The sequence below is a fragment of the Durio zibethinus genome, chromosome 9, assembly GCF_047325235.1.
Source record: "Durio zibethinus cultivar Kanyao isolate XHJ-2024 chromosome 9, ASM4732523v1, whole genome shotgun sequence".
NCBI lineage: Eukaryota > Viridiplantae > Streptophyta > Magnoliopsida > Malvales > Malvaceae > Durio > Durio zibethinus.
In genome coordinates this window covers 28,509,089-28,532,164 of record NC_143170.1, presented here as the reverse complement: position 1 = coordinate 28,532,164, position 23,076 = coordinate 28,509,089, and the positions used below count along the sequence as shown (strand labels likewise).

The window sequence follows — 23,076 nt, the reverse complement described above, 5'->3', positions numbered from 1 at the left end:
AAAGAATGTAGTCAGCAATTTAATGTCAAGACATACCTCGATTATAATTGGCTTTCCATCTTTCATTGCCTTTTTTAGATCCCCATTCAACCCTAGAAGCCAAACAACGCAACACAAAATCAATGATGAAGATACCTTTAGAATACAATAACAACTCCAGGAAGATGCAAAACATATGACATGCTATTTGAATGTTACATATCTCTCGGCAATCACCTGCTTTTACATGATTACAAGAAAGACGAAATTTTCATAATAGCTAAATGGAAAATTTAGAAAGTACCTTTACAAACTATCCTGCATTCTTGACAAAATTCTGTAATTAACTCCTCAGAGGAGCTGAAATCCCGCGCCCATACAGGAGTGGAAGCCAATGGTGCACTGAACTAAATAAGAGGAGTAAGCATTGTTGTGCAATATAAAAAAATTAAAAGTAAGGGATGTCAGGCCAATCAGCTGCACAAGATGAATTTTCTATTGAGGACAATCTGCTTTTCTTAAGACACATGGAAAGAGAGCAACAATGAAAAACTAAGATGATGATGATGATGATGATGATAATAATAATAATAAAAGCTTTAAATCCAATCACTATTCAATATAAGGTAGTGCCTTTTCATCTACATTTATCAGGAGTAGGAAGTGATTATGGAAATACAATTCTATCTTGTAACCAATAAATAGCACAGGTGACATTTCACAACTTTGAAAAGCACAACAATCCATTCTGAACTAAAAGCTCAATACCTTCCTACCACATATAAAACAAAACCTAACTGATAACATATGACTAGAACAACAAATGTCAACTGTCCTCCCTTTGTTGAAGCAAGAAAATGCCTTACTGATAACCATCTTTTTATTTACTTTGGAGCACTGATTTGATCTGATCGGATAATTTCTATATTGGAATAAAAATCTGAACAATACAAGAAGAGAAGAAAGTAAATAGATTCTAGACATATTCGGTTTGCTGTGCATAGCAATTCATAAACCATATCTGTCTGTAACAATTGAAAGCAGAAATTTAAATGCGCCAGCAAACATGAAAACAGAGTGAACAATCAAAGAAATATGAAAGAAGAAAATCTCAAAAAATTCAGTATATAAACACCTGTAAGGCATTTGGCAAGTCTAGCCTATGTGCAAGTTGTGTAGCTTTGGTACACTTCCCAACACAGGCAGTTCCACAAACAAGAATCACCAAAGGAACCCTTTGATGGTGAAATCTGAAAGTAAGAAACAAGAGAAACAGTATTAGCAAAAGGAAGAAACACGTAGAAGTTCCTTACATATTTCGCTCACTACAAGTTAAGGGCAAGTAATGAGTCAATGAAAAATGTGCATGCATAATCAGAATTAAAACTATTCCAACATTACTCGTGTCTTTATGATCATTAAATTTGGGTGAAGACATGCATTGAACCTAGACCTGCAATACCAGTAAATTATCTAGCATAAAAAAATGAAGATAGTTACACACAAAGGTGAAAAAACTGTTGTTATACAAAAATAAGCAACCACCAATATCACATAGTTAGCAAACTTTCTTGAGGTGAATTAGCTTTTGATGGCAATAAACATGTGATAAAGAAGTTCAAAATGAAAATTTGATTCCAGAATTGCTAGCATAAAATCGTTTGGCATCAACTTGAGAAGCTATCTGACCTGGTCATCATCTTGTTCCGGTTTACGTACTCTTCCCCATAACCTCGCCGCTCCATTAACTGCACAAAGAGTTTGATTAGAAAGTTCATCCATATGACAAATTCATAAATGTTATGAAGAAATACCTTAAAAAGATTAGCTTCCAAATCAGACTGCGAGCTGCATAACAATTTGATGAATAGAACATTAATAAAAAAAAAAAAATTTACTATTGATAAGACAACGAAACTATAACCAAAACGGAAAGAGAAGGGAATCATACACATCCAAAAGGCTCTATAAGCAGCTTCTAGAGCTCGAGAGTGATTTTAATAGCTACATGATTTGGAATCTGAAACCACCATGTCGTAGCAATAAAAATAAAATAAATAAACAGAAAAAAGTTGAAAGATATTATCATTATCAAGTAATAATCCTACCTCTATAGAACAGCAATGAGAGAACAGGACACTCCCAGCAATGGATTTTATCAGGTACAAGAAACAAGAAAGAGAAGAGAAAGAAGTATTCTACAAACAGAGAAAAAGAAAACAAAATATGGAAAAAAAGTCTACACCCTGAAGAATTCAAGTGAATTGAAAAACCCATTGACAGGTTTCTCTCTTAGCAAATTAGAAAGAGCTATATACACCCTCTTCTTCATGATCAAAGAAACACAAAGTAGTGCAAAGTAAAAGCCCGACCAACCAGTAAAGCTAATATGTAACCAGCCCACTCCTCCTTCCCATAAAAGATAAACAATCACACTCCACACAGACAAATCACATAAATAATTATTTAGCTGTCTTTCAGATGATGATATTACTTAAGTTTAATTTCAATAAACATAAATCTACTATTCCCTCTTATCTATTTTGTATGTTTATATTTGATTTTTTCAATAGACTTCAATTTGACAATTGTTTTTAAAAAAATTATATTGAATTAAAACTTTTAAAAAACGTGTTTTAAAATTTTGAAATTGAAACTTTACAAATCTTTTTTTTTTTAATTTTACGATTTTCTTAAAATAATGACCAAAATTGAATTTATTTGATCCAAAATTTAATAAATAACAAATATAATGAGATTTAAGGATTAACATATACAAAAATTTTTACATCAATAAGGCAATTAAAAATAGCTGATTCTTATCCAGAAAAATAATTATAAAAATGTGATCAAATTGCCGTCCAAGAATTTGGTAGCTTGGTGTGAAAGCTACTTTTTCATCAACCAAATAATCTTAAGAGATTATTCAAAAAGCTGATAGTAACAATTGTGTCATAGTTTATTTCAATATCAATGTAGTAAATAGATGATATTCAAGTTTGATTAAAATGAAAAAAAATGGCATTTTCAAGGTTAGTCCAATCATCACAATACAGTAGATACTTTAATTTTTTTTTATGTCCTAACTGCTCTGTTTTACTGGGTTTCTCAGATGTTGGCCTCTGTCATGGCTTGCCTTTTGTTGATGGTCACTACTGTTTCACAGGTATGGAATGACTCTGTTTCATCTGTTGCATATGTAGTTCAATTTCTGAAGATTAAAAAAAAATAAAGTGTTACTACTAAAGTTTATGGGAATCCACTTCTATCACGATTGTTAACTTCATTTACAAGCACAGGTTATTCTCTTGTTCTGTTTTTCATTACCTTTAAATGGTAAACTTTGCAGTAAGAAAACTGCAATACAACTTTGTTCAATTTATTTAACACTACGTTTGATTGGACAAAAGAGAAAAGGGGATAAAACAGAGGAAAGTTATTGTTATATTTGCTACAAATGATGAAAAATGAAAGACAGAAGGGGCAACTATAGAACAAAATAAAACAATTAGTTCAAATTCCATGACAGTTTTCTTTCCATTTTTCTCTGATTTATGAAAATATTGGATTTCTTGGATGTGAAGTTGCGTAAATCTATTCATTTTCCTTTCCGTTTTTTTATGAAAAAGATATCCTCATCTTTCCTTCGACCTATTTCATTCCTTCATCTTTTCCTTCCTGCGAACAACAATGTTTTACAGAAATCATATTTAAAAAAAAAAGGATAAATGATTTTGCACTTCTTTCTTAAGAAGCTTTACATGAACAATCAAATTCGAAGATTTGTGCTAAAAGTTTTTGGCAGGTAAAATACTTCTGACCACGAAGGAAAGCCAATTTATTTAAAAGTGCCTGTAATTTTTGCAGCATGTCCCAACTTATACGATTGCAAATGAAATGATTGGATTCGGAGCATCCATGCTGGAAGGTGTGCTTGCATTTGCATTGGTATACACCGTTTATGCTGCTGATGACCCTAGAACTGATCCATTTGGCACCGTTGGACCCTTGGCAATAGGATTGATGGCAGGAGCCATGGCCTTGGCCGCTGGTCCATTCGCTGGAGGGTCAATGAACCCTGTATTGGCCTTTTTGTCTGCTGTCATTGCTGGTCGCTTCAAGAACCAAGTAGTTTACTGGGTTGGACCCGTCATTGGAGCTGCAGTTGCTGGGCTTCCATATGACATTGTCGTGTTCCCCGGTGAAGCATCAGTTTCTGGAACTGCGGCTTAACCTTTTTTTCTCCTTTACTAAATTTGTTTGCTTAATTCTCTTTTAGGCCATGTCTAATTCATTTTGAGATTCAGTAGTAGGGAGATTTACATGACTTCGGATTGCTACCAACTATATAATTAATTTATTATTATGTCCTTACGTTAACAGTTCCACCTTATTTTTATTTCAATGTGTCTTTGAATTAATGGCTTCTACTTTATATATATATATATATATATATATATTATATACAGAGTTAATTAGTAATTACACAGTTACTTTTATTATTTTTGCGCCATACAAATCATTAGTAAATACTGATAGTAACCTTTTCTATTTTTTTTTCATAATACATATTTTTATTTTTTAATTAAAATCTTAACTACTTAGTCAAATATCTCTTTTTTTTTATCATTTTTTTAAGTTTTAATTATGTACTACTTAACTAATTACAGTCCATTTAGAAGCTTGGGAGGGTTCTCACCTGATTGAAATATGCTTTTTATGGCTATACCTTCAAATTGAGCTCCAAAATAAAGCCAAATGTCTTTTAAAATCATATGCAAATACTGATAGTAACCTTTAGTTTGCTTTTTTTTTTTTTTTTTTCACAAAAAAGCCAAAAAAAAAAGTGTCAATTAAACATCATTTACAAGAAAATTTAACAATTTTAAAAAAATAGTTAATAGTTAAAGAAAATACTTATATATTTGATAAGAATGATCAAGTAAAAGTGACTTACGTTTACTAAGAATACATTTGATATATAGAGTTATGATAAGATAAGATAAAATAATATTATTATCAGGATTACATTAAATAATATCATATTATTTTGTATTTGATGTGTGCAAAGTTATAATAAGATAATTTATTTATTAGCTAAAATTATACCATTTGTATTGTTGATATAATTTTTAAAGATACAATAATAAAAATAAAATTAATCTTATAGATTAAAAATAATCCTCTTCATTTTAAAAATATTGAATTATTTTATACGAAGAGAACATTTAATCTTTTTTGTAATCTAATCTCTTTTTTCAAATGCAAATCAAATATAATATAGGATGGTTATTATTCTATCTTTTTCATGATCATCTTATACACCAATTTAACATAAGAGGATCAACTATAGGCCTGCAAGTTCCGTTGGGATTGGGCTTCAAGTCAACCATTTAAAATTTTGATTCAATCTATATCGTTTAGTTTCTTTTCTGGTTTTAATACTGATTGAGGAAAAATTCTTTTGACACAATAAATAAGTTGTGATAAAACTTTTGAAGAAAATATGCTGATTAAAAAACTAGTTTCGTTTTGCAAGGGATGATTCAACTGTGGTTTTACTATCTTGATGGGAATTTGTCACAAATGTCAATTCAAATCGTAGTCTGTATTCCACATTAACGTGGGATTTGGGAGTCTTAACAAACATCGTCTTCTGACTTACGAGTTGGGTGAGAAGCCAAGAGGTCACTTATACCCTATATAAGCAAATCATGCCATTGCCATTGAATACCAGAACCAGAGGGAAAAAAAAAAGAAAAGAAAAGGCCTTGTGAAACTATGCCTAATTACCAAGAAAAGTATCTCTCTCTTACTTTGTTTCTAGCTTTATTGGTATTGCCTTCTTCCTAGAAAGCCAATTCTGCCCCAGGTAGAGAAGCTGAGGCCTTGCTCAAACGGAAAGAAAGCCTCGAAAATCAGTCTATTCTCCTAGTCATCTGTCGCTCCAGCTCCTGCCAATGCTACTACTCAAAGTCCATGCAGATGGCGTGGAATAGCCTATAATAGTGCAGGAAATGTGTCACGTCCCGAGATTAAGACACAATACGGTCATATTATCTTAAAGTAAATCTTAAAGTAATACGAAGCCTTCTTTCTTAATCATTCTAAAATTTTTCAATAAACTGATATAGTCTTTCCAGTAAAATCTATATATTTAATTTAACTAATGGTATATCTTTATATATCCAAATATAAACCATATAAAAATACAAAACCATTTCATAAGATCTCATTGGCCAACATTGTCTCTGACAACTAAGTAATCTTTCTCATTTGACCTTTTAGCTTTTCATAAAACTAAGCAAACTTATTACTTACTCATCTGTAAAAAAAAAGTAAAAGGGAAAATGAGCAAACCATAGCTCAGTAAGTATAAGCTCAGACATCTTATTGAATCAAATATCTTTTTCATACATATCATATAAATCATTCAAAGCATTCATCAAATCATAATGTCAAAATATTTTAAAGATCATCGTTCTATCAAACATTTCTCAAATTCATAAATCAATGACAAAACATGTCAATTCATAAATCATTGCAAAATATAGTATCATTCAAATATCGTAATCAAACCAAATCATGGATCAGTCATTAAAAATCATCGTAAATCATCTTTATATACAAATTATGGATCAATCTTTAAAATCATCATAAATCATCATTATCATTCGTTTATCGTTAACTACGATCATTGCTATAACCCATGACATTAGCCATATCAACAATTTCATCCCCATGATCATTGCTAACTATTACAACTCGCTAGCTAGGGCCTTACGCTAACTACTATTACCCGTTAGTAAGGTCATATGATCATGTGTTTGCTAATTACTATTACCCATTTGCCAGAGTTGCAGAACTAGTTCTGATGTTGATTATCCCACTTCCCTGGGATGTAAAAACATAGCCATCATAAAATCATTCTTTAAACATAAATCATTTTCTCATTTCATTCATAAGCATGATCCATCATTTACATAGTAAAAACAAAAAATAATCATATGCTTGATCCTATTTTCATATATCGAAAATAAAAAAATAAAACATTTACTCATTTAGAAACATACATATATACATAGGTTCAAAAACAAGCAAAGTGTGTGAGATTCTACTTACTTCTTTTTGATTCCATCACCTAGTTTTTCTCCCCGAATAATTAATGGCCTATTCAAGATCATTTCAACACATCAGAATTTAATCAATACTTTTTGAGACCATTTATACAAAAATCAACTAAGTTACACAAGGGTTAACTCAACTAATTAATACTAATGGCATGAGCTCCTTTTACTAAAACAATCATATCTCAAGTTATCCAACTCAAAATTAAAATCTTTTTAATGCATTAGAAATTAGACTCGATAAGCTTTCTAACTATATATGATCCATCTCGTGATTCCTTATGGATTAATTATAACAAATTTTGAAATCCACGTTAGATGCTGCTGCCAGAAAGCCTGTATACCTTCTAATAAAAATTATCTATTTATTCATAAAAAATTCAAAATTCAATTCTGCTTGTTTTGTTGGAAAGTAGACTTAATAAGCTTTCCAAACATATATAGCTTAATCTATAAATCCTTGTATCAAAATTAAGACAATTTTCCAAATTCAACCCTGATGCTGCTACTTTACGTCTGCATATCCTTAAGTAAAAATTAGACAACTCTTCATAGAAAACTCGGATTCGACTTCCGTTTATTTCATTAGAAAGTAGATTCAACATGCTTTCCAAAAATATATAATAATCATAGCAATAATCTATCCATTAATATAGAATTCTATTTTATTCACTATTGCAGATTATAGCATCTCATCCAAAAACAGAATTTCTCCTTCAATCTTTAAAAAATTCAAATCCTTACTTTCAGCCTTTAAACTCTATTCAATAATCATTAATAAAATCTTAAGAACATGAAATAGACAAAGCCTATTAATTTATCTAAATAGATCATGAAGATTAATGAAAAGATTTCATAATATTTTTTGGTTTTTCTCTCAAAACTTCAACTCTAAATAATAGCAATCAACATGATTTTTTTTCTTAAATAAAAAGAGGGCATATACTCACCTTTAGGGGATTAACTTGATTGTAGCCTTTGATTTTGAATGGTCAACTTGATTTTTCATATTCTCTAACCCTAAGGTAGATGAGAAAGAAGAACTAATATTTTCTTTCTGTTTCTTTATAACTAGGTTTTCTTTCATTTAACAACTCAACACTTTTTCTTTTACTAATTAGTCTCTTAATAAACTGGTGAGCTTTGGTGTTAGTTTAGCCCTAGGTTTTCTTTCATTTAATAACTCAGCCCTTTTTCTTTTACTAATTAGTCTCTTAATAAACTGATGGGCTTTGGTATTAGTCTAGCCTAATTATTATTTGGGCTGAGGTATCACATTCTCCCTTCCTTATAAAAAGTTTTGTTCTCGAAACTTGATTTACATCCACATCCTATTCCACCATTTCTGTAATCACATCTCTTACTGTATGATTGTTTCATTAAACTTTGACAAAAATAATCATTTTGCCCTAAAAATGGTTCTTTCCAATTAACCATTTGAAAAAGATATTTTCAATATGTTAAAACTTATATCATCTTAAATTTCTAAATACTCATATCCAATCACATAGCTTCTACCAAAATATTCTCTTAACATAGATTCATCATGTACACTAGATATCAGAGTGATAGCATTCTTTATTTTGAACTTCTTTCACTTTATAAAAAACTTCAAATGTCCTTACATAATGCAAACTTATCCTTTCTTACTTTATAATCCTCATAACGAGTATAAATGATTGACCACTTGAAGCTATAAATCATGTCTCTAAATTTTGGTATAATTCTTTTGCTTACTTTAAACCATTGCTTAATTAACCAAAATTTATCAACCATTTGTTCTATAAATTCAAGAAATAAAAGTTTTTCTTCTTTGTCCTTATCCCAATAAGTCTAAGACTTAAATCTACTTCCATACAAAACCTCAAAATAGATCATTAAATATTTGTCTTATGACTATCGTTATAAAATATTTCTCTTTAAGTCATGACATAAGCACTTCTCAAAAGAATATCAATCAATGATAAAGCTTCAAAAATAAAAGGAACATAAAATATTCTTACCCAAAATCTATTAATCCTTATTTATTAAAGATTCATCACTTTCTCTACTAACAATAGTATAAAAATTTAGAACTTAAAACAAATCAGGCTTCCATTGTGTACTATGATATTCTCTTTTAATAAAATTATAACAAATTAACTTTCATAACATTGTTTCATGATAAGAAAAACATATGTCTACAAAATTTCATGTAATTCACTTTACGTCGGATATTCATAACCATATACAACCTTAAAGTTGAATAACAATATCAACAAATACTTTAGTCACAAAAAAAAAAATTACATAGTACTTTCATTTTTTTTTCTTCTTCATCGACGATATAAAATTTTTTGTCAATTAACCGTTATAAAACATATGAAATCAATGCTATATATCATATCCATAAATTTACACCATGTAAATTCAAACATAAATCTTTTGTTACCCAAGTTGTCTCCAATTTCGAATATTGTTCTTTTTTATTTAATATACCAATTATCATATAACAACCGATTCTTCATAATCTCCACAAATGTCATAATGTCTCAAATTCTCTTTTACCAAATACATTGTTATCATCTCTACTTCAAAGTCAAAACCTATACATCATAATCCATAAATAAAATTCTCTTATAGAATTTAAACAATAAAAACTCCAAATATTTGAATTTGCACCAAGTACACAAAATCATCACTTGTAAGATTTCAACCAATCTTTTGCCCTTATAAGATTTCAAACAATCATTCTTAACCAAAACATATAAATCGATTATTCCTTTAAAACCAACTTCCTTACTAAATCATCTATATAACCACAACTTTAATTTTTATCCACAAATTTAATTCCTTGCTAAGTACACAACCTTGTACCACAAGTACACAGCCTTGTACCACTATAGGCAATGTTCTCCATAAATATAAAAGTCAAAGGAATCCAATAGTATACTTCAATTAAAAATTATAATCACAAATTAATCATTTTAACCATTAAAAAAAAATCAATACACCCCAAATAAAAATTTAATGATCTAACTTTAAATTAACTATACAAATGTCCAACTCACATGATCAAACCTTAAATACTTTCTCAATAAAAATATAGAATCAAATCAAGTGAATATCCTTCTTTACGTACATTAAACTATTTACGACAATTATAACATTTCGAACTAAATCCATCAAAATAAATTCTCAAACACTATATTCCATAAATAATTACTTCAAATTTTCAACATATTATTTCATTTTGACTCCAATATTCTATACTTTTAATTCCAACAATGTACATTCCTATTCCAATGTGAATCCATGATCAAGGATTCATTTAATACTTATCAAATAATTTAAAAACCTTATTAAGTCGAAAGTCTTTTCTCAAACCCATAGGATCTCTAATGATCAAATTATTCTCTTAAATAATCCTTTAACTCATAAAATATGTTTCATTATAAGTCACATCAAAAATTTTTTCAACTTATAAAATTGCACTATATCAAAGTAATTAAACTTTCTTTTAACTACAAGATCCAAAACCAATATGTAAATATCAACCAAAATAATTACTCTAAGAATTCATTGAATCATGGATTTCTCAAAATTCATTAAAACTTTAACTACTCCAAAATTTATCGAATCATTTACTCATACTCACAAATATAGTCTATGGATTAAACCATGTCCTTGAAAAATCATCACATTATTCAGAGGTCATCATCTAAATTCTTAAAAATCTTCACATAGTATATGGATCATAGCTATACTCATAGAATCTCTTTCAATCCAAAAATCATATGCTACATTCTTAAAAATTATCAATAATCTAATTATCATAATTTAACTTCTTAGAAATCTTCAAATATCATAATTGTAGTTCTTAGAAAATCCTCAAAATCATACTATAAGCACTTTAACATCTCACATAGTTTAAGGATCATAACCTGAACTCTTAAAAAATCTCTAAGAAACATAATTTAAGCCTTTAAAGGAAATATCATCACAGTTTACAAATCATAATCCAACTCTTAAAAATTCTCCAAAGATCGCAACTTAGGCTTTGATACCACTTTATGTCACACCCTAAGACCAAGACGTAACACAGCCATATTACCTTGAAATAAACTCCAAAGTAATACGAAGCTTTCTTTCTTAATCATTCTAAAATTCTTCAATAAACTAATATAGTTTGCCCAGTAAAATCTATATCTTTAATCCAACTAATGATACATTTTTATATATCCAAATATAAATCACATAAAAATACAAAACCATTTCATAAGAATTCATTGGCCAACATTGTCTCTGACGACTAAGTAATCTTTCCCATTTGATCTTCTAGCTTTTCACAAAACTAAGCAAACTTATCACTTACTCATCTGTAAAGAAAATGTAAAAAGGGAAATACGCAAACCATAGCATAGGCTCACACACCTTACCGAATCAAATATTTTTTTTCATACATATCATATAGATCATTCAAAACATTCATCAAATCATAATGTAAAAATATTTTAAAGATCATCATTCTGTCAAACATTTCATAAATTCATAAATCAATATCAAAACATGTCAATTCATAAATCATTGTAAAATATGGTATCATTCAAATATCGTAATCAAACTAAATCATGGATCAATCATTAAAAATCATCGTAAATCATCTTTATATACAAATCATGGATCAATCTTTAAAATCATCATAAATCATTATTATCATTCGTTTATCGTTAACTACGGTCACTGCTATAACCCGTCACATTGGCCGTATCGACAATTTCATCTTCATGATCATTGCTAACTATTATAACCTGTTAGCCAAGGGCCTTACGCTAACTACTATTACCCGTTAGCAAGGTCGTATGATTATGTCTTTGCTAACTACTATTACCCATTAGCCAGGGTCGTATAACGAGTTCTAGTATCGATGATACCATTTCCCAAGGATGTAAAAATGTAGCCATCATAAAATCATTCTTTAAACATAAATCATTTTCTCATTTCATTCATAAGCATGATCCATCATTTACATAGCAAAAACACAAAATAATCATATGCTTGATCCTATTTTCATATATTGAAAATAAAGAAATAAAACATTTACTTATTTAAAAACATACGTATATACATAGGTTCAAAAATAAGCAAAGTGTGTGAGATTCTACTTACTTCTTTTCGATTCCATCACCTAGTTTTTCTTCCTAAATAATTAATGGCCTATTCAAGATCATTTCAATACATCAAAATTTAATCAACCCTTTTTGAGACCATTTATACAAAAATCAACTAAGTTACACAAGGGTTAACTCAACTAATTAATACTCGTAGCATGAACTCCTTTTACTAAAACAACCATATCTCAAGATATCCAACCCAGACTTAAAATCTTTTTAATGCAATAGAAATTAGACTCAATCAGCTTTCTAACCATATATGATCCATCTCGTGATTCCTTATGGATTAATTATAACAATTTTTACAATCCACTTCAGATGCTGCTACCAGACAGCCTGTATACGTTCTAATAAAAATTACGTATTTATTCATAAAAAATTTGAAATTCAATTCTGTTTATTTTGTTGCAAAAGTAGACTCAATAAGCTTTCCAAATATATATGGCTTAATTTGTAAATCCTTGTATCATAATTAAGAAAATTTTTGAAATTTAACCCTGATACTGCAGCCTTATAGCCTAAATATCCTTAAGTAAAAATTAGACAACTCTTCATAGAAAACTCAATTAGACTTTCATTTGTTTTATTAGAAAGTAGATTCAATATACTTTCCAAAAATATATAATAATTATAGCAACAATCTATCCATTAATACAGAATTCTATTTTATTCACTATTGCAGATCATAACATCTCATCCAAAAATAGAATTTCTCTTTCAATCTTTAAAAAAACTCAAATCCTTACTTTCAGCCTTTAAACTCTATTCAATAATCATCAATAAATCTTAAGAACATAAAATAAACAAAGTCTAGTAATTTACGCAACTAGATCATGAAGATTAATGAAAGATTTCATATTTTTTCTTGGTTTTTCTCTCAAAACTTCAACTCCAAATAATAGCAATCAACGTGATACTTTTTTCTTAAATAAAAAAATGGCATATACTCACCTTTAGGGGATTAACTTGATTGTAGCCTCTGATTTTGAATGGTCAACTTGATTTTTCATATTCTCTAACCCTAAGGAAGATGAGGAAGAAAAACTCCTATTTCCTTTCTGTTTCTCTATAACTAGGTTTTCTTTCATTTAATAACTCAGCCCTTTTTTCTTTTACTAATTAGTCTCTTAATAAACTGGTGAGCTTTGATATTAGTCTAGCCCTAGGTTTTCTTTCATTTAATAACTTAGCTTTTTTTTTTTTACTAATTAGTCTCTTAATAAACTGATGAGCTTTGGTATTAGTCTAATCCAATTATTATTTGGGCTAAGGTATCACAAAATGTAATTGCAATAAATCTTGCATACACAGGTCTGAGAGGTGCCATTGAAAAATTAGATTTGCCTTCCTTCCCGCACCTTCTTCGGCTTGATCTTAAAGTAAACCAGCTCATGGGCAAAATACCTTCCAACATTGGTTTGCTTTCAAAACTCCAGTCCCTTGATCTTTCCACAAATTCTTTTAACAACCAGCTTCCTATCTCTCTTGCCAATCTCACTCAAGTTTATGAGCTTGACATTTCACGAAACAGCATAACGTGTGAATTATACGTGTCTTTATTCCCCGATGGAACTAGTCGATCGAAAACAGGCCTCATTAGTCTCAAAAACTTTCTCCTTCAAGATACTCTACTTTGTAGCAGAATTCCTAATGAGATAGGGAATTTGAAAAATCTTTCTTTGCTAGCTCTAGATGGGAGTCTTTTCTATGGGCCTATCCCTCCATCTTTGGGTAATTTGAGCAGTTTAACTGTTCTACAGCTTTCCAGTCTTCGACTTTCAGGAAACATTCCTGTTAGTTTTGGAACTTTACGCAAGTTAACTATTCTATATTTGCACATAAACCACTTAACTGGTCTTCTACCGGAGGAGTTGGGAAATCTTTCATCATTAGTAGTTCTACATCTGGCTGTCAACAACTTCAGTGGTAACTTACCGTCACAAGTTTGCGAAGGTGGAAAGCTTGTCAATGGCAGTGACTCCTTCAACAACTTCTCAGGTCCCATCCCAAAGAGCCTGAGGAATTGCAAGACCTTGTACAGAGTTCGGCTTGAATATAATCAACTTACAGGGAACATAGCCTAAGATTTTGGTGCGTACCGAAACCTCACATATTTTGACTTGAGTTACAACAAACTTAGTGGTGAGCTCTGATCAAATTGGGGAGAATGTCGGAACTTGACACTGCTGAAAGCTGCCGGTAATATGATAGGTGGTAAGATCCCAGATGAGATTAGTCAGTTGAACCAATTAGTGGAGCTTGACCTTTCTTCCAACCAACTTTCAGGAATCATTCCTTCACAAGTTTGGAAAATTATCGAAATTGTTTTCCTTAAGCCTGAATGATAACAAGCTTTCAGGTCAAATACCCGCAGGAATTGGAAGACTATCGAATTTACAGTCCCTAGATCTCTCGACAAATAGACTCAGCGGGCCAATTTTATATCAGTTAGGGGACTGTTCCAGGCTGCAGAATTTACGTTTGAATGAAAACCGCTTGAATGGTACAATTCCGTATCAAATTGGTAATCTTATGGCCCTACAAGGTTTACTAGATTTAAGTTATAATTCACTTTCTGGAGAGATACCATGGGAGTTTGGGAAGCTTACAAATTTGGAAAACTTAAACCTATCCCACAACAATCTTTCTGGTGAAGTTCCTTCTTCACTTAGCAATCTTTGGAGCTTGGTGTCCGTTAATCTTTCATACAATAACTTTGAGGGTCCTCTTCTCAACAGCAACTTCTTCCGGTCAGCTCAACTAGAGGCTTTTAGCAACAACAAAGATCAATGCGGCGAAAGACAAGGTTTAAAACCCTGCAGTGCCACATCTACAGAGAAGAACGGTGGAAATGATAAGAACAAGATTGTTGTTATTGTTGTTGCATCCTTGGCAAGCATATTAATCTTTGTAATGGTTTGTATATGGATTTTAGCATTTCTCCATCAGAGATCAGTAAATCAGTCCTAACATGAAGACATACCAATAAGAGAAAATCTTTTCCCAATATGGCAGTTTAATGGGAAATTCATGTACAAAGACATCCTTGAAGCTACAAAGAACCTTGACGAGACATGTTGCATAGGAGTGGGAGGATTTGGAGAAGTTTACAGAGCAGAAATGGCAGATGGCCAAGTATTTTCTGTTAAGAAGTTGAGCTCCCATGGTGACATAGAGATGGAGGAGGTGAAATGTTTCAAGAATGAGATTGCAGCTCTGACAGAGATAAGGCATCGAAACATGGTAAAGCTCTCTGGAGTTTGTTCTCAAATTAGACATTTATTTTGGTGTATGAGTTTATGGAAAGGGGAAGCTTGGCTAAGATCTTGAGCAATGACGTAGAAGCAAAGGAATTAGATTGGACGAAAAGGATTAGAGTTGTTAAAGGGGCAGCTCATGCTCTATCGTATGTGCATCATGATTGTGTTCCACCAATAATTCATCAAGACATATCGAGCAAGACTGTCTTATTGAGCTCTGAACTTGAGGCCCGTGTATCAGATTTTGGCACTGCAAGGTTGTTGAATCCTAACTCATCCAACTGGACTGCAGTTGCAGGAACTTATGGCTATGTTGCTCCAGGTAATCTGCATATGCACTCTCGCTTTCTCTCTTAGTCTCTCCGCACTTGAGTATTCATGATCTAAGAATCCTGAGACATGTATCACTTAATCTTTAGCTGATTTTGGAAAATCCATTGTTAAAACTTCCATGCTCATAATAGCGGTAATTTTTTCAATATTCTCAAACGAATTTTTATAAGAGAAATTGGATATTTAGTGGCAATGAACTGTTCTTAATTTCCAGTTTTGGTTTGAAAGTAAAATAGCAAAACAACATCAATATAACTTAGAGGGCCATTTATATCTATATTTATTACAAATAAGGTTGAAAATTTCCATCATCAATCAAAGAATGTTTGTTGCTGCAGAGCTTGCTTACTCCATGGCAGTCACAGAAAAATGCGATGTATATAGCTATGGCGTTTTGGCACTTGCAGTTTTGATGGGAAACCATCCTGGGGAACTTATATCCTATCTCCATTCATCCCCTGATCAGAAAATCGGCTTGGAAGATGTCTTAGATCCCCGTCCCTCTTCTCCTGTGGACCAAAAACTTGAAGGTGAATTATCATTCGTGTTAAATATTGCAATCCTATGTTGTGGTGCCAATCCCCAGTCTCGACCAACTATGAGTAGGTTATCTCAGCAGCTTGAAGTAGGCTATTTCTGGTAGATAGAGATATTGGTATTCAACTACATGTATCTAATTAAGCTCTAAACAAGTGAATAACACTTTCTTATCAGACGAACATTAGTCTGATGACTCTCAAGTGAATGGCAACAATACAAAATTATTTTTCCTTTTAACGTGGCTTATTTTGCTGTTTTTCTTGTTTCCTCCAAGTATTACATTTACATGGAAATCCTTGATTATATCTAGAGGTGTAATCGATCGAATTCAAATCAATACAGTATTAAGCTCGAGCTCGAGTTTGATTTGAAATTCGAGGCTCGAAACTTAGTTTGAACTCGATCAAATTTTATTTTTATAGCTCGAGCTCGACTCGATATAGAAATCGAGTTATTCGAGCTCGCTCGATTAAGCTTGATTAATATATAAAAATAAACTTGATTCTTATATTCGATGAAATTTTGATTATTTGTGCTCAAGCTTGAGCTCGAGTTTGATATATTTTATTAATTAAAATAATAAAAATATATTTAAATATAAAAGCTCGATTAGGCCTGTGAGCTATTCGAGTTGGGTATAACAATATTCGAACTCAGCACACGAGCTATTCGAGTCGAGCTACTTGAGCTCGAGCTCGAGTTTGACTCGATAATAATCAAGCTGAATTCGAGTTTTATTCGAATCCAATTCGAGTAACTTGCGAGTACTAATGTATCATTTATATTCTTAATTGTATCAACTATTTAGCTTAAGTAGTTGGCAATTGGGTTATGTTCTTCAAACGGGTTGGACGACAAATTTTTTTTTAACATTTTTAATTCCACGTCAAGTAGAGAAAAAGATTAAAAAAAATTTGAAATTGATGAATCACAAAGGAAATAATATATATCGTCTCTTATGGGGGTGCAGAGTGAGTGAGGCCTGTGGAAGTTGCCCAAACAAATAAACTACTAAACTTGGACTATATGAATTTGGAAATTTTGACAAAAGTTTAAATTGTTTGACCATCTACATCTGCAAATAATATATAACGTATTTTGTGTCATTATGAAAACACGAAATTTCTTTTATTTTATTAAATTCATATATAATTATTATTAAAATTTTAAATTATTTTATTTTTATATTCTATTTTTCATATTATATTCATAGTTATATTGTAAGTTTTCTCACTAACCTTTGAACTAGCTGAATATTATTTATAAACTTCTCATACATTGACACTCAGTTGAGATAAAATTAATCGAATGACAAAGGCTACAAGAATGTTATTTGTAGTTTTACAAAAGAATCTAGTCATACGCGTTTTTGTTATTGAATTTTGGTTGTTAAAACGAAAAGTTTATTTCCATATCAATGTACGGTATAGAATATTAGCATATCTAGTTTACGCGTTAAACATGGATTAAGTTCTGAAGTTTTAGTGGTTCTCATTCCTGATTTTTGTCAGCAATTGAGAGCAGCGTATCATGGCTCTCAACCTCCCATTCCCGCTGACCTTTTCAACTAGCTAGCGACGTCCAGTGTCAAGGGACGACAGCGTTATCTGAGGTCTCACGAGCAAATTGTACGTGATGAAGAATCGTGTTCAAAGTTGGAAAATATACATATCCACATTTTTAAATAGCGTTCTTCCAAGTCTTGTTCTGCAGGCCCGCTATCTAAATTCGGTGGGAAAATTTGACAAAAACTTGGTCGGCATCGGATGGATGGGTATTGGCCTAGGGGCACGGTTATTATAAAAAGGAAAATGATCTATAAGCTGCTGCTGAATATGGTTAAAAGTAAGTGTACTAAAAAAATGGGGAGCTGAGGCTGATCCACTTCATTTACTTTCATACATTTGCCTGCCTTCTGCTTCAACATCTAGCTTCTTTGGTTCAGTACTTAAGTTACTGTAATAATTTGGTAGATATTGCTGCAGTAATATTGACAGTAGAAATTTTTGTGTACTGATATACAACCTAAAACGTGATTTTTGAGTAAAGCGATTTTTTTAGTTCCTTTTGTAAATGCAACTGGAACGATAATGTCAGGACCCTACTTGATCCAAGTTTTGAATTGGTCCATTACCAAAAAAAAAAAAAAACTATATAGAATAAGTACGGTACAGGCTTTGCCAGAAGAGGAGGTTGAGAATTTGGTTAACCTGCAATAGATTTGTGCTAGGGGAGACAGTGTTCTCCGGTAATCCATTCCAGCCAAAATTGGATCGCATAAAGTTCACTAACTTTATACCTGGAGTTGCTTTCAGCATCCATAATATCTCATTCCTTCTTTCCAGCTCTGAGCAGATCATCATGGAAGGGAAAAACAAAAAAAAGAATGGGCTTAACATCATATAAAAACAGCTCAAGTTGGCTAAAGAATGACCCTGAAATAGTTAGGGAGAAAAGCATCCCTATTTCAGATAGTTTTACGGGATACCTGGGATAGCTCTTATGCTCTTTATAGGGGGATGACTGGTGTCAACTCTCCACTACCCCCTTGGCTAGCAAGCAGGGGAGGCTTAGCTAGTCTAAAGTGAGCTACTCTTAGGCACATGTGGTGTTTGGGTGAGTAGGTATCGTCGGATCATGAGTGTGGCATGGTGTCTCTTTGGATCATGGTAAACCCGGGGACGGTTAGGGCCAACGGACCTTGTATTACGCCTTTGCGTTGAACCGTGGGGTTAGACAATAGCATTTACTATGCCCATTAGTTTCCCTTCTTTGTGCCAAAAGGATCATGAGATGGTGTTTGTGTAGGAGGGGCACCATCGAGCCTAAGAGATGAGCGGGCTAGTAGGTAGGCAAGTTACTAGACTCTTGTGGCCAATCGGTAAAGGTGTGCTGTGATTGGGGTAGCACACCCAAGTCCTTGAAGTGGGGTAGGCATGATACTGAGTGTCCATCATGTATGCAAGCAACCTAGAATAAGGCTAAGGGCTGAGGCCTTGAGTAATGAGTTTTGTGGGATGAGATGAGCCTAGTGTGGCTCCAGACTAGCTATTGACCAGCATGTGTTATGCTTACGGGATCTAAGCATGAGAGCTTGTGTACGATGTAGGCGGGTATGGTGTTGGGTTATCACCATGCCAGCATGAGATAATAACACAAGAACTGATGCTACACACCCTTATGAGCCAGGCAGGTTGATGCTAGGGACCTTGATGTCTCAGGTAGAGATAGGTACTCGGGGCCATGTTGAGAATCATACGCTGATGAGATAATGGAAGTTGGGTTCCTCCCTGTCAAGTTTGGGAATGTTGCGTGTGACCCTACGAGGTATGAGCTAGGAAGAGCTCACGTGTATATGGCTTGAAGAGTTAGTAACGATCTGTCCATAAAGAAATGGACTCAAAAAGGGTTAACTTGACTAAGAGTAGTCTTGGTGTCGCATGGAATTGAGGTTTTAGTATAAGAAACGTGTAGCTCATGACACATGGTATCAGGCTTGGTTTGGCTCAATGGTAAGATTAACGTGGCCCCAAGTGGGGGCATGATAATGTGAAATTGAGGTGGTGTTAAGGTCAAAGAGAGTTATCAAGATGTGAATGCTATTTTGTGGCTATGAGGGCTTGGGAATAAGCCAATGATGCATGTTGTGGGAAATTTGGCCTAGGTGGAAGGTCTTCGAGTAGTCTCTTAGATGCCAAGCAAAAGGGTAAAGGAATCTGGCCTTACCTAGTAAAAGGTGTTGGTGCATATAGGCATGTGATGCCCTTACGATGAGAAAACCATGATGTGACCAAAATGCGATAGAGGCATACACCATGAAATGATGTTGAGCAAGGCCATGACGGTCGAAGCAAGTTTTGTCTTTAGAGACATGAGTCATGCGTATTGAGATCAGTTACTAACATGTGCACTTGTTGTGTGGTACAGATGCCTTAGTAGGGATATGAGTTAAGTAATTTGGGTCCAAACATGGAGCTACTCTATAAAGGCAGACGAATGTGAGTTAGTTGAGGATTGAAACCATAAGTTTGTGATGGTCAGTGGACCATGAGTTCTTATGGTAAGAGAATTATGAGATTCTGGCGGTCAGTGGACCGTGCTTATGTTGGCAAAGAGAGATGGCCTTATGAGATGTAATGGTCAATGGACCATGACAATGTGCAGTTCAGTGAAACGAGCAATCGAGAATTGGCCAGTTGACAAGTCCTTGAGTTGTATGGGTCAGAAGACCAATTGAGTTGAGTAAGTCAATGTTATTGGCATTTGAGTTGTACATCCGATCAATTGACTAGACAAGTTTGAGCATGATAGAACTCAGTTGATTGGCATTTGGGCTAGATGCTGGCCAATGGGATGGCCATGAGTTCGAGTAGGTTAGTGGACTTTTAAGCGTCGAGTGGGTTAGTGAACCTTGAGAGTGAGCTGCAAACACCAAAATTTGTTCGGAGCATTTTTAACATGATTGACCGTAGGCTCATTTGTAATCATAAGCCAAGACTATTTAGGAAGATCATTTACAACCCACAAAGAGCCCACAAAATTTTTCATTTAGAAGTCCAAAGTCAACTTGGGTCAAATCCGATTAAACAACGTTAAAATTGCATAAAACTTGATCAAAATAGATAAAGTGGGGATTTAATCTTAAAATTCAAAATGTAATGGGAATCAAATGGTCTAAAATTGAATTTGAGGATTTTTTAAAACAATAAAATTTTTACTGTACCCCAAAAAGTATAAAAATTACCAAAATACCCTCATAGGAGTATTTTCGTGATTCAGCATTCTTGAGTTCAAAATTTTGTGAAACTTTTCAAATCTTAATTTCATAATATTTTATAATTTTTAGTGCATTTAAAATCATCGCAATACCTCAAAATGTGTAAAATTAGCAAAATACCATTATAGGGGTATTTTTATAATTTGACCTTTTCGAGCTTAAAATTTTGTGAAACTTTTCAAATCTTCATTTCATAATATTTCATGATTTTTGTTGCATTTGAAATCACAGTAATACCTCAAAAAATGTGAAATGACCAAAATACCTTTATAGGGGTATTTTTGTAATTTGGCCTCCTTGAGTTCGAAATTTTGTGAAACTTTTCAGATTTTAATTTTATAATATTTCATGATTTTTGGTGCATTTGAAATCACAACATTACCCTGAGAAGAATGAAATTACAAAAATACCCTTATAGGGGTATTTTCATAAATTGGTTTTCCTGAGCTCGAATTTTTAGAAAACTTTTCAGATCTTAATTTTATAATATTTCATGATTTTTGGTACTTCAAAATCTTAAAAATGAGCATGAAAGCATTGATTTTTAAAAGAATGGCCTAAATACCAAAAAACTTTGTATTAAGGGTAAAATGGTCTTTCATATGGTTTAAGGGCTATAAAAATCTAACTTTTGTAGTTAATACTGTGGACCATCAGATCTCTTATGGAATCTTGATCCAAAGGTTGAAAGTTACACTTAAAAAGAAAAAAACAGAAAAAAAAAAAAGGTGGGAGAAAACACAAAGTTGGCAAGAACTTGAAACCCAAGCAAAAACACTTCACGGGCATGCACAAAGATGCTAGTACAAGGAACATCCAATAGGGAACAAGCTGTGGGCTAAGTGGAGGGACAACATCTGCAACCAATGATAAGAGACAAGGTTAGTGGAGCAAGAAAAAGAAATAAACCTTGGAGCCTTGAGAAAGAAGGCTAAGAAGCTTCAAAAAAGAGTGTTGAGAAAGAGAAAGAGATGAGCAATAGAAATGAGAAAGAAAAGGCTTTAGAAAACAAGAAAGCTTACAACCAAAAGGCAAAAGTTTGCCGAAATAGGTGGATTGGTCTGGTAGCAAGGGAAGCCTCCACTTTTCAGAAAGAAGTGGATTGGAAAGGTAGCTCTTCTACTTCCATTTTTGTTTGCTTTCATACTTGTGAACACTATCATATCCATTTGTATTCAATTGGTGTGTAATGAAAGGAAAATTTTCAAACCAAAAGTCCTAAGAAAACCTTTTCTTTTAAACTAATTTCATCATTTTTTGTTGCATGAAAGTTAGAGGTTTCCCACGAACCCGTTTGTATCTGCTAATGTTAAAGGGTGTAGCTTTACCATTTACATATCAATTACTCTTTCTTCTACATAAGTTGTTAATAGAAATCTAAAGCTTCATACTTTTGGCTAGGTTTAACATGCATAAAGTTCTTGTTCAAGCTTTCCATTTTGCTCGGTGTTGGCACTTTTCCTTTTTCTCTTTCTTCTCTTTCCTTTTTCCTACATGGGTCTTTCATGAAAATGTTAGTTTTTATTCAAGCCTTATGTGTTGATTGCCATTGTATGTGGGCTGTGTTAATTCACAAAGGTAAGGCTGTTGTCCTTTGCCTATTTATGCCATCTGTCTTACGAAAGCCTCATGCCATATTAGGTTCTCATTCATGCTGGCATGTTTTACTTGGGTGGAGTAGTACCTTTTTTTAAAGGCAAAAAAGAAAATCAATGAATGTTGGTGTCTAGAGCCTTAGAAATCATTGAAACCTTGCAAGATAATAATAGGGCCTAGAGAACTTTTTCATTATCAAACTATCTCATCCTTTGAATTGTCTAATCTAAGTTTTTTGTTTTTTGCATTCATTAACATAAGAAAACTTCTAAACGTAGTCAACTTTTTTAGGTGTCATGCATGTTTTTTAT

The 23,076-nt window shown here is 32.5% G+C and overlaps 3 pseudogenes; 2 read left to right on the top strand and 1 right to left on the bottom strand.

The window, feature by feature from the left end:
* The window catches only part of LOC149516932 (uncharacterized), a 60,523-nt pseudogene extending 58,455 nt beyond the window's left edge, over window positions 1-2,068 (bottom strand).
* Window positions 2,069-2,102: 34 nt separating this feature from the next.
* Window positions 2,103-4,362, top strand: LOC111303975 (putative aquaporin TIP5-1 pseudogene; annotated as a pseudogene).
* A 1,158-nt stretch (window positions 4,363-5,520) lies between these two features.
* Window positions 5,521-16,835, top strand: LOC111303957 (uncharacterized; annotated as a pseudogene).
* Window positions 16,836-23,076: the final 6,241 nt, after the last annotated feature.